We start from the raw sequence: 13,340 nt of genomic DNA, 5'->3' as shown, positions 1-13,340 counted from the left end.
CAGAAAATATGGAGCTGCTGTTACAACAATGATGAAACGTGGCCAATCAATCTCTGGCCTACTGTCAGCACCAAATAACATCCTGCTTTAAACACTGACCCACATGTGAGGTGCCCGTGGGCACATTACAGTTGTAGAGTGGGGGCACTCTCCAGGAACAATAACAGAGAGTGGCATTGACCGCCCACACACGCAACACAGCATGTTTGGACACAACACACACACACACACACAAAAAGAACGACTACACTGTCCCACTTTCATAAGCCTCCAGATTCTAGTTGTAATACCCTAAGTGAACCTTGGACTGAGTGATGTCACCTAAGGGTAGCTGAGGTCATTGCTGCCTGCCAATCACACACATGAAAGGGCAGCCACTCTCAGACTCTGCCCTATCACAACACACTCTGATTTTACAGGCTAGAGATATACTATTTAACATGCAATGACTGAAATGCAGTCTGAGTGTACTCTGGCTGCTAAGAAATTGTTGGCTATTATCCTTTTGGCTTCAAACAATTCATTGTGGATCCACAAGAGAGACACTAGAGAACATTTCCCTACCCTGGGACTTGAAAAATGAATTCTTGGAAAACATTCTCTGGCTTATTACAGTTGTATTTACTTGGCATTATCATTCCTGTAAAGAAGTAAACAACACAAAGGGTTATATTTAAGAAAAAGATTTGAGGCTGAAGGTGAAAAACCCACACCCCACACACACACTAACAAAAACACACACATGCAAACACAGTGAAAGCCTTTACACAGCACACGTTTTACCAATGGGTGTTTGTGTGAGGATATCCGATCACAACCCATTGCCTCCACACCATGCAGCATCTTAAAGAAACAGCACCAACAACAGAACAGACACAGTGGCGTCTTCCAAAGGAATGCTGTGGTCTTGCTGTTGTGTCATCAAAAGTGGTGCCGTCTCTTTAAGGGGAGGCCCAAAAGGCTTCTCTCTTCTGTTTACCTGGGCCATCGGATATGGTTACATCTAAACGCGCCTCGTGCTTAGTTTCCTTGGCGTCCGTCGCCATAGTAATGGCAATCTTTGTCTGTGGTAAAAGTTGGGAAAAAATGAGGCGTGAGCAGGGATGTTCTCCACAGTGATGCATAAATGTGTGTGTGTGTGTGTGTGTGTATGTGTGAGTATGACCAAGACTGGCAGGTTTTGGCACCGACGATCTCACTCCTTGATGCCAGTAAAGGGTTTGTGATTGGATTTGATTTGATCGGGGAGAGAGAGAGAGAGAGAGAGAGAGAGAGAGATGACTCCTGAAAGGACTGAGCAGGAGCACTGGGGAGGGGAGGAGATGGGATGAGAGGGGAGGAGGGGAGATGAGATGGGAGGAGAGGACAGGAGTGGAGAGGGGGAAGGGAGGATAGGAGAAGAGAGGAGGAGAGAAAGGAGAAAGGAGGAGAGGACAGTAGAGGAGACGATAAGAGAGGAGAGGGGAGGAGAGGAGATCAGAGTGCAGGGGAAACGTGAGCCGACATGAAAGGGGGCATTTCTGAGTACACTCAGAAGGCTGCAGTGCAGATGGCACACCTCTGTGGACTCTTCTCTCTTTCTATCTACCTTTTTGTCTCTCTTTCTTTCAGTAACCCTCTCTTTATATTCCCTCTCATCCTTCTCTTTCATTCTCACTCTCACTGTACTATATGTAATCCCCTTTCTGCCTCTCTCTCTCTCCATCGGTCATTCTCTATAGGATATCCAGATGTTCCCTTCAAACCTCTTTTAAGATCATTCCTGATTTCTGTCTTCTCTTGCCCTCTCTTCATATGTCCCTTACATCCCTTTCTTTTCCTTTGCCCTTCATTGTCCTCACATGGACAACCTCTGTCCATTCAGGACTGGATGCTGTTGGTCTTGGGAGCTGGTTGATTGCAGGCTGGCTGACCCTGTGAGGCTGGTGTGGATAAACTGCACTGCAACGTGTGTGTGCCTGGGTGGGCATGTGGTTGTGTGCATGTTCTTTCCATCTTACAGTGCAAGGGGAATTGGGATACAGAAAGATAGTGAGACAAGACATTAGGAGAGGGGAAGAGAGAGAGAGAGAGAGAGAGCTAGAGAAGAAAGGGACAGAAGGAAAAAGAGGTGCATAACATCAGAGGGAGCCCCCCGTGCCTTCTCCTCCATTAGCCCTGCATTAGATTATAGACGTCTGCCTGAGTCAGCAATACTGCAAGTGATGGCTGCTTCATACAGCACCCAGAGGCACTGCTGCTCTCATACCCACACCCAGCCTTCCTCTAACACTCCACACACTCACCAAAACACAACACACACACAGGCTCCGCACGACACCCCACACAATCTGCATTCCAAAAACACAACACACACACAGGCTCCGCACGACACCCCACACAATCTGCATTCTCCCAGCACTGCCCATGTCATTCCCTTTCACTGTCCTATAACCATCATCATCTTCTTTGTCATCGTCATGCACGGCTCTCTCTCTGTCTCTCTCTCATCTGTGACTCTCATCCCACAGACCCGACTTCTTCCACTTCAGGCAGGGGACCAGGGGTTTATGTTTACTGCACAAGCTCATCACTCACCATAATGCAGGCCTAACACACTTTCATCATCTGATCCATCAGGGGATCAGCTCCATATGGCCTGGATAACCAGCAGCACATTTCTGCAGCAAATTTGATTGTTTAGAGAAGCCTCACAAGGTGTATACAGAGCGGGAGGAATATTGGTAGCCATCAAAATGGAAATAAAGTACATTCTAAAAGCAGAGCTGCTGAGACAGTATTGTTTTTTAAATGTGTGACTGTGACAGAGGCATCAATTGTTGTGTGTCTATTTTGGAACTAAAGTCCTGTTTTGCTGTCTACTTCAGCCAGACAGCATCTGACAGCTGCACACTCTTCTGTTCGTCTGAGCTCTGGGTTGTCTGTGGGGACAGTGGAATCAGTGTTTTTCTGTGTGTGTGTGTGTGTGTGTGTGTGTGAAAGAGAGAGAGAATGTGTTTGTTGGCTTTTATTTTCATGAACAAATAAGTCACCCACTGCATATGCATTTTTGTGTTTTGGTCTGTATGTATCTACATGTGGGTTTTCCATATGTTTCAGTATATAGCATTTGAGTATGGAGAGTATGTGTCTGTGTGTGTGTGTGGCTGCAGTACACTGAATGAAGCCCTTAGCTGAGCTGCAGATGGGATGGGCAAAGCACAGGGTGAGCAATGTGCTCTGTTCTGACAGCCAGAAAGAGAGAGACGCCTTTAGGATGGGGGTGAGGTGAGGGGGGGCAGCTGCAGACAGCATCCCAGTAAGTGCTCTCCACACCGGGCAGGAATGCAGCAACAGCAGCAGCCCTTCGCAAAACGGCATCGACTGGAGCAACCATTCCTTTCACAAAACGCAGGGGTATACTGCAGTGCTGCTCAGGCTCCTGGCACGACTCAGCATTGCAAAAAAAAAGGGGGGGGGGAGAACCAACAACAACAGAAAACCTGATGTCACCACCACTATAACGCAAGGGGCAAAAGCGTAGCGTAGCAAAGCATAGTGGCCAGCCACACCACCGCACTGATGCAGCAGCATCAGAAGGTTAGCAGCAGCAGGGACTGAATCTTCACCCCCGAGTGGAGCCACTTGTGATGACATAATCACAGTGCTTGTGCTCCAATGCACAACAGCACAACAATGGACCGTGAACAGTCGGATGGCTTGACATTTGGCTGTGTGAAGAGGAAGAATGGTCATTAACTCTGAGGGACGGCTCTATACCTCAGTCACTCAGCGCAGTACTAGAACAGTGTTGCATCAGTGTGCCAATGCTCAATGGCATGTCTCAAATGTCTTGCAACGTCGTGGTTAGTCAGCATGGATCATTAGCTACTTGTATGAGACTGGGTTAGTGGCTGTTGCTCGGCAGTGGAGCTAATTGTTTGGTGCCGGCTGCACTGGCTTAATTGCTGATTAAGGCACAATAGCACAGCTAGGGTGACCAGAGCACAAGGACTTAAGAGGGGGAACAGTGCAATGCAAATGGATGAATACAATATGCCATCCGTTGCACAAGTACCTTAAAAATAGGCCTTCATCAAACTTTCTAGAAGGATAGCCATAAACCAGCCATAGCCATAGTGGTATATCTACCCTTTCCAATAAGGTGCATGGTCACTAAGAGGAAGACTTTCAGTGCAGGTATCCTCATGACCTTTTCAAACCATTGACATAAAGTGATCCTGGCACTCATAATATTGACCTTGTTCAATCTGAACTGATATGCCTTTTGTAGCCCCGGAATGTACCCAAATGCTAGAGTACTCGGCACACTGTTATCTCGGCAGATACCTTTTTGAGCACTGGAACTATTTACCAGACCTTGATAAGGCTATAGGCCTATTTTTGGTCTCTTTGTTTGTATGAACAGGCTAAGATGTGTTTTGCCTCAGATTTGTAAAACCTTAGTAGTCACACCTAATATATAATGTCCCTCTTACTTACCAATAGTAGTCTTGTCACCCTGTGAAATGATAGAAAAGTAAAAAAAAACAAACAAACAAACCAAAAAAAAAAGCTTAGCGTCCTAACTTAAGATATAGCAAAGCTGTGTGCTAGCATTGCATAGCATCACCTGTGCTAAATGAATATGACTTGGCTGATGAACTGCCACAGTTAATCACATTAGCAGGATGGATTAAGTCACTGTAACTGGCATAATCCTGTATTTATTTGTGTGGCAAAGTGACAGCTTACTACCGGCGGCATTGGCTAAAAGCGTGCCAGCACACAGTGACTTAGCTTAGCCTAAATGGGTAGTACACATACACTTATCATACCCTTTACCTAATTCAGCTGCACAGCTCGACAAAGCTGCACACCACTGCAGTAAAACCTTAGGAAACATTGACTTGCTCTTCTGCACCTTGTGCTTTCTGTCTGTTCTTGTTTTGCTATATTTGTTTTCACGAGTCCCGATGCTGGTCCTCAGGTCAGTGGCTTTGGAGAAATACAAGACACAAAAAAAAATGACACAAAGTATCTCAACAGATTATCTTATGGTTATCTCGAGACTGCAAAACAGGGCCAAATGTTTTCATTGAGTCAGAAGAAGTGAGCTGCAGACTTGGATGAAGGATGGATGGAAATGTCGTTCTAAGTGCTGATCGAGGGTCAGGTTCCACTTCAAGCAATATGAGGAGAGTCCACACTTTGCCCTTAATCAGCATTTAGACAATCCTACCGAAAGCGCACAACAGTTCATCTAAGATGTACAGATGAAGACTGTACGTACTTGCATGAGTAGTAAACCTATTGTGTCACTGAGGTGGGATGAGCGAGGTTTTTCTTTTTTTTTTATCATTTACTGCCTCCCTAAAACCTCCCAGGAAAGGCAAAGTACACATCACTGAAAATGCCAGGATGTCAATATGCTGGCCAATGGCCGCATGCAGGCAAATGCAAATGTCATCCGGATGTATTATATGACAACACACACACACACACACACACACGCACACGCACACACACCTTACCCCAGTCATAATACACAAAGTAGACCTGCATAACACAGCAACTGTACTGTTCTGCACTAGCATCTATGAGGCTCTCCGTTATGGCAGTCACACACAGCGCCCATCACAGTTGAGAATGAATGACGGTACAGAGCAGGCAGTGATGAAAGAAACAGCGTGAACGTGAGAGGTCAGGAGGGGGGTGTAGGTAGGGGGTTGGAGGAGAACCAGCTAATGTGATCAGGGTTACATTTTCCACAAGATCCCGTGCACCCAGCATCACTGAAACCATATCAACATCATGTCCTCTGTCACACTCATAAAATGCAAAGAATGCACATTTTCTGCTAAAATAGTCAGCATTGACAGGTACATGACTCCTAGTTTGATTACATGAATATGTATAGTTTAATAAACAGTGGTTACTTATGAAGATACTTTTGAAGACGATTGAGAAATGTTGAATCTATACACTGTACTGTGTGAGAATGCAAGCTTACCTTGTTGTAGTTTTGATCCAGAGTATAGAAGTGTGCGTGCCGTGTTTGTATTTGTGTTTAACGGTATGCTCGACTGTGCGTGGGGCTGTTCAACTTGCCTGCTGTTACTGTGGAACTGGGGCATTACCTGGAGTCAGGTATCACATTGCGCAGATGCAGTGCGAGCTAGAGTGTGTGTGAACGCTCATCCAGTCTGACTTTCGTGTATGGTCATACTACAAATGTATGCACTATTGTGTGTTATGCAGTTTTTTTTATAACTATTGTACACTTTGCATATTTGCTGTAACAGCTTTTATTGCACCTCTTTTTGTATATACAAACTTTATCTCCATACACTCTCCACCTGGTCTTTGTATGTGTATGTGTTTTCCAGTACATATTATCAAGAGACATCGTTATAGGTAGCTACTCGCTCCATTATTGTTGGTTTATCTTCATGCAAAGCCATCAAAAATCCATGATGACATTTGGTTAATAATTGATATGGTTTTGGCTGAGTGTATCATATTTGAGCATGCGTTCCCATGTGCATAATGTTAAGATTGCTATATATAGAGATATGTATGCAGTCTGTCAGAATATATCAATGTGTATATCCTTGCAAGTGAGTTTGGCATTGCATGTGGCCATGGACATAAATAAAAAAAAAGACTATGCAGGGAAGAATGTGTCAACTATGCAGTCTGTTAGATGTTATGAATGTGTGTGTGAGTGTCTGAATGAGTGTGTGCGTGTTTGCTTGAGAGAGAGAGAGTGTGTGTGTGTGTGTGACTGGGTAGACACAAAGTGAGAGAGTGAGAGAGAGAGGAAGAGAAAACGGTCTTGGTGAGGTAGTATGGACACTTATATAGCAGTGTTTGTTACTGCTAACAAAGCTACACTTTGTTGGACAGCCAGCTAAGCAGTGCAGGGGAGAACAGTGCACCATTGATCAATTCCAAGTCCCTAACATGCACAAAGAGAATCATTGTTGATTAACTGTAAGTGTGTGTATGAGCGTCTTTCATATTGCCGTCCATAACTAGATAGCAGAAGTATAATTAAAATAATTTCCATATAGTTAGTGTCAAAAGTTATTAATGGATCATTTAAGCCCTATATTATAAGTATCAACTATTACAAATGCAATATTTATCATAAAATATATTAATCATACTTCAGTTGTGACCTAAAGCACTTATTGGCAAAGATTGCTAGAAAGATGGCTAGTGCCACTTCTGTAACCTGGCAACTACTGTTACACACATCTCTCACATTATGCTAAGTAGTCAACACAGAGTAAACTGTGAAAAAGTGAGCAGTTAGGGCCTGCTACTAACGACTAACTTACAGCACTGATGAAAAGCTCTACAGCGGTTGGGCCTGATATCCCATAACAAACCATCCCTTTTCATGTATTATTGGGCAAATATTACCAATGACGTGTGCATATTTCAGAAAACTATATCTCAACATAAAATAGAAATATACACATATGTGATCTTTACCTAGCCTACTCGCCGTATATTGTAAATATTTTCCCTACTGGCTTACATACAGGAGAATATGGATAGTCTGGACAATGTAGTTCCTCGTGCGTTCAAATGTGGGTTAAAACACCACCTCCATGGCACTTTGGTCCATGGGGTGGGTTCACATGCTGTATCAGCCAGCTGCACCGTAGCTAGTCTCTTGCGGCTATACAGTCCCTTATGGATGGTGCAGTTTCATTGAGTTGTCTGACAGAAGTTATGGTAATCAGCCCTAAGGGACTCCAATGATCTGCTAGCCCTGACTCTTGGCTGCAGGCCTGAAGCCTGGCTGCTCTTCAGATGCACTGCACTTCAAAGAAACGAGAGATTCCCTCTAGCTGCATGCTGCCAGCGCGGACAAGATTGTGCAGCAGACCGCTTTTAATAATAACAACAGCGATACTCCCACGAAAAACACACTCAAGAAGATATTAGCAATGGGAGTCAGGAAACACATTCCACAGAACACATGGAGCAAGGGGTCAGTATGAATCGGCCAATTCACAGCATCTACGCTTCCTGAAGACACTCTGGTTTTGGTTGTTTTACAATCACACTGTTGTAGTTCAAATTAGGTGTTTCACAAATGTCTGTGTGAGAGTGGTAAAATCACAGCCATGTCTGCATACAGCCTGCCTATCGATAGCTGGGTACGGTTGTCATGCCTTCCGGGTTTAAAAAAGACACATCTCTGAGAGACACACAACTGAATCAGTGTCCAGAGCGGCCATATCACAGTGAAGCTGCTGCATGGCCATAAATTCAAGCCCACTTTTCTTCCCAGCTGAAACACTAGCTGCTGCAGAGGTGCTCCCCGGAGCCATCCTTTGCATTCAATCCAGAAAAATGACAGCTTTGATAAAGGTCAACAACAAACTCCTCTCTGCATTGTGGTCCTTATGCCATTGGATGCTGACATTCCAACTTACGATCACAGCGCGGTTTGCCAATAATAGCCATTGCCTTAGGGACAAATCACAACTTCAGGGGGAAAAAACATCAGCTGTGACATACCCTAGCAGGGAGTGCTGGTCTTTCAGATCATATATCTACACTGTGGATTATATCCCTCCTGAAAGGGGGATGGGGTGGGGGGTGGTACCCAGGCATTTGAAAGTACACCTGTGATTTCAGTGGCATCAGTGTGAGCTGATCTCTGTGTATAAATACACAAAGCTAGCAGAATGAGCCTGTGATTCCACTGAGCGTCGCAGATAAGAATCAGGAGAGACGTTAGTTACAGCTCAGGGGCTGATTAAAAAAACGAGATATCTTGGGTCAGATCTGGTGATGTAATTACCCTGTGCGTGAATGTAACTGTCTTCCTCATCTTCGTCTTCCTCTTCCGCCTCACTGTCTTTGACTAGTGTCAGTCAGCCAAGCCAGTACACAGTGTTTCCAGACATGTTGTTCTTCCATCATGACGGGGGCATAAACAAACGCAAAGGCTGTGGCTGTGATGAGAGAGCCTCTTTGTGTTTCTGGGACACATACACACTCATCATTTCAAGACGAGGAACAGGAGCAGCACTGTCCACCCATGCTCTCGTGCCGTCATTCACACGACAAAACAAACACGTCGCTCATACTGGCCATGTGTCTCTGTCCGTGCCCTTGTCGCCCTCCCTGGAAGTCGAACGCTCTTCCTCACTAACGTTTTCTGTCCTTCCCATCCTCGTGATTTCTCTTTGTCTCTGTTTTCTTTGGTTCTCTCTCTCCTCACAGATTACAACTTAAAAAAAACAACTGCATTGTCTCCCCTAACTTGTTAAAGCATCAAAAACTCTCTTCATCTAGCTAGCACATTCTTCCTTATTAAATCTTCTCTGATGTGATTGTTCAGCTGCATTACATAATTGCCTTTGTCCCTCTTTTTCTATCACTCCTTCCATCTTCTTCTTCTTTCTCTGCAGAACTGGCTTCCTTCGCCCCCTTTGTTCTGTCTGCCTTGCTTACATTCTTCCACACACTCAAAATCACATTACTGCTCTCTCTCTCTCTCTCTCTGAGGGCAGATTCAGAGGTCTTGTGCGGACAGTGGCAGCTCTGCCAGGGCCCTTCGGCCTGGCTGCTTCAGATGCTTATCTCCTCCTCTCCTCTGGCATGTCTGCTGCTGCGCTCTACGTCGTTACTGTGTCGTCCTCTCCCTCCAGCTGAGTTATGGCCTCTGAGCCCAGAGTGCCTCAGTCAGTTGCAGCCACCTCTGTGACCGTTTGACCAGTCACACACACACACACACACACACACACACACACACACACGCACACACATACACACACACTGCTCTGGGGTGTACTGACCATGACCAGAAAGTATGGAGGCATCTGGGTGGACAAAATGTGTGATAGTGTACAGGGAGCATGTATAAAAACATTGCCTGAATGAATAAATCCATATCAACCGATGCATAGAAGACTGAACAAAAGTAGCCAGTCTATACAGCATTTCAGAATGTTTGTAAACAATAGGCATCAAAATATTTCCGGGTGGCAGAACGTGAGTGGCTTCCAGTGACCTGAAGAGATGTTGTTGATCAAAGTTGAAACGATGACAAAACGTGTTGTGTTTGGGGTTGCGCCGCCAGATATACAGCAAAAGGTATAGGGTTTTATCGATTTCCTTCAAAAAAAAAAAAATGTGGGTGAGGAGGTTAAAGCGAATGGACGTCGTCAAAAGTAGTGCTACAGAGAAGATAGCAAGACTGCCTGCGGAGTAGCCACTTCTAACTTGACTAGCCTTTAGGCTACATCTACTATGACCAAGGTTAGGCACTTCATTTATCTCCTGAATTAGACGCTTCGGCTTTTGCCACCCGAAAGAACGTTGTTGTGACGTCATGGTGAATTGTCATATTTAAGGTGTTAGGGTGAGTAGGGAGAACATCATATATTGATGTGCCTTGTGTGTGATTGTGTATGTGTATGTGTGTGTGTGTGTGTGTGTGTGTGTGTGTGTGTGTGTGTGTGCATACCTGTGTGTGTATGTGCATAATATACATTGCCATTTTGAAGGAGGTATATGGCTTAAGCCTTCACTTGGTGTTGTAGACATGTTTCTACTCACACAATGACTTATTGATCTCTGTGTTAATCTGACTCTGTTCTGCCTGGCAACGTTCAGCCAACTGACATACGTTTAAGTGGGTCACTCAGACGGGCCCAGCCATCAACCTTCTACCTTCAGTATAGCTTCTACACGGCAAAGGAATTCCATCCAACTGAATTGAACACCTGTCATTTTATTGAACCCTTTTTCTTTTTTCTGTTTATCATTTGGTGCAACAAACATCAACTAAGCAAATTTGTTTCTAAATGTGGATTACAAGTTTTGTACATCTAATGATGTACTCACCATTTGTAACTAATGAGGAACTAGGACCAAGGTTTTGCTTTGTTTGATCCATAGAATTATAGCTTCAGTTAGTATTAGTCATATGCAGGTCATTCACATTCACTGAGGCATGCCGTGAATTATACGTGAATTTCTATTTTGTTTTGAGAAAAAGCAATACACCTTGCCAATGACCAGTCCCAAGCTCTTCCGTCTTCTGTTCGAACACACCCCTCTATCCTGGCCCAGCCTCAGACATGTTTGTTTCCCGTCCCAACACCTGTCACACCAGCAGACCACACTTAGGTCAAAGGCAGGAGGCTCTTCCCCTCCACTGGCTTGCTTGTATTGATGCAGCGCTTTTCATCTATTAATATTAATCTCCTCTACCCATGAAATATTAACGTTGGGGCTGGGGAGTGAGGCCTTGAAGCAGTGGGTCACTAGTTCCTTCTGCAAGATTAAAGAATGGATGGAACCTGCTGAATGAAGAGATCACTCCACTACACATGAGAGTAGGCTATGATGAACTGTTCTCTGCCTCTCGTGAGGCTGTTCTTTCAGCCTGAGATGGAGTTGAAGCCACACGTTTTAAAGGTGGCTAAAAGGCAAACTTTTAACTCAGGAAGAGGCTCATTTACATGATTTGCTGTATTTTATTTCTGTCCCCTTTGTCATGTAAAGCTGTGTCAGCTGGTTGATTCTAAGACCAGTTCTATCAATCCATCTATCCATCCATCCATCTGACCACCTGCCTATCTATCTATCTATCTATCTATCTACCTATCTATCTATCCTATATGTCTGTTTGTTTAAGTCTGACTCTCTATCTAACCTCTTCTCTAGAACACTCTAGAACAGTGATCCTATTTTTCTTTTGGAGATGAAACTGTGACCGTGTTGAGTAGCCCCTAAGAGCACCTGTGATGGCAAATATGCTGCCTGATGTCAACAATATACTCTGTCTAATGGGCTCTCAACCACTCCACCTCTAAAAATGCCCTTGATGTTCGGCGTAGGACGTTATCAATGCAGCCTACTCAAAACAGGGAAGTCTGTGGGATTCATAAACTCTCAGAAGCTCAGAACAAGAGCTGAATGAGTGTGAAATTCATATTTCATAAAGAACAGGAGAGGTGGGCTGCTATCCTGAAGGCTTCCAGTTCCTTTAAACCTGACTACTGGCAGCTTATAAAGATATGTGTACATTGTACAGCCCCCCTCCCCCTCCATCAAGGGAATGTGCACCTGAACTGCGTCAGCTATTATCTCATGGATATTTCTGATCTCTCAAATGACGAAGACCCCTTTAGTGAGAGCATGCCTGGGTTCTCGAATATTTGAGACATACAGTTTTTTTTTGAGAAATCAAAGATGAACATTGGTAGCCATGCAATGACATCCAAGCATGATGTTACTGCTCACATCTTTTAAAACAACAGCATGCACTGTGTGTCACAGGTAGCTGTAGGCTACGTTATGACAGAAAACGTAGCCAGTGATACCCGTGAGAGCATGGGGGTGTCGGCGACACGATGGCTGAGGGGGGCAACATATAACACCCTCAACCAAACGTTATGTTGGCATTATCATTGAAAACGGGCCAATATGGCTGAATCGGAACACTGGTTGAAATACTAATTATATAGAAGACGCTTGAAATCAGCCTAATGGCAGAACCTGAACCAGATGTTTGGTGGACAATGTCGGTTATAAATGCTAGACAATAACATAATATTAAGCTATGCAGGCTACAATGAAAATTGTATCAGGTTTATAAATCAGGTTTATAGGATGCAGGGGCCTATTTTAAAGAGCAATATAATGCATATAAAATAAAATGTCAATCCTCACATCGATCATCATTGACCTCCTGCAGAGCGCACGTCTGTGTAAAAAAAACGCACAATCCCCTTGTTCTCATACAGAACAAATAGCCTACCAAGGCAAGGTCAATTTTACAAACAAAGCCATCATCATATCAGTTCAAAAATAACAAAATGAAGAATAGAGGTGGTACCTTGGAGATCTTAAGACTGATGAGGTGTTTCTAAGTGTCTGGTAACCCGCGGCTCTCCCCATTCACGCGCAGCTCTCGACCTCCTTTGTGTGTTGCTGATGCTGCGAGCGCTCGCTCTTTTGCCGTCGGACGGACAGGCATGCATGAGCAGTCGTCCAGAGCGCTGACTGCCGCGAGGAGGCTCCGCTTCCCGCACAACTGCACGTGAGCCGGGGAGGGTGTGGCTGATGAGGCCGCTTTTGGCAAAGAAAGCGTCTGCCCGCAGACTCTGCAAAATCACTCGTTTAGCCTACTGAAATGCTCGTGCCAGAAACCATCGACAGGTGATCAGTAACCTGTTCAGTTAGGCTAAAACTTATTTTTTTGGACGTAAGCGAATATGTGCAGATGTCATATAGCCTATGCACAAATAGCTATTCGTCTTTGCACATGGGGCAAGTATCCTACCCCAGTATAACATTTGTGACACTGGTGGACAGATTAA

At 44.6% G+C, this 13,340-nt stretch overlaps 1 protein-coding gene across 1 annotated transcript in view; it reads right to left on the bottom strand.

The window, feature by feature from the left end:
- The window catches only part of cracd (capping protein inhibiting regulator of actin dynamics), a 25,777-nt gene extending 12,671 nt beyond the window's left edge, over positions 1 to 13,106 (bottom strand). The window contains exon 1 of the mRNA XM_048252958.1: positions 12,857 to 13,106. The gene's annotated coding sequence lies outside the window, so the exon portion shown is untranslated. The remainder of the gene's footprint in view (positions 1 to 12,856) is intronic.
- Between the last annotated feature and the right edge of the window lie 234 nt (positions 13,107 to 13,340).

Source organism: Alosa alosa, chromosome 9 (assembly GCF_017589495.1).
Source record: "Alosa alosa isolate M-15738 ecotype Scorff River chromosome 9, AALO_Geno_1.1, whole genome shotgun sequence".
NCBI classification, from domain to species: Eukaryota; Metazoa; Chordata; class Actinopteri; order Clupeiformes; family Clupeidae; genus Alosa; species Alosa alosa.
This window is presented reverse-complemented; position numbering and strand designations above follow the sequence as displayed.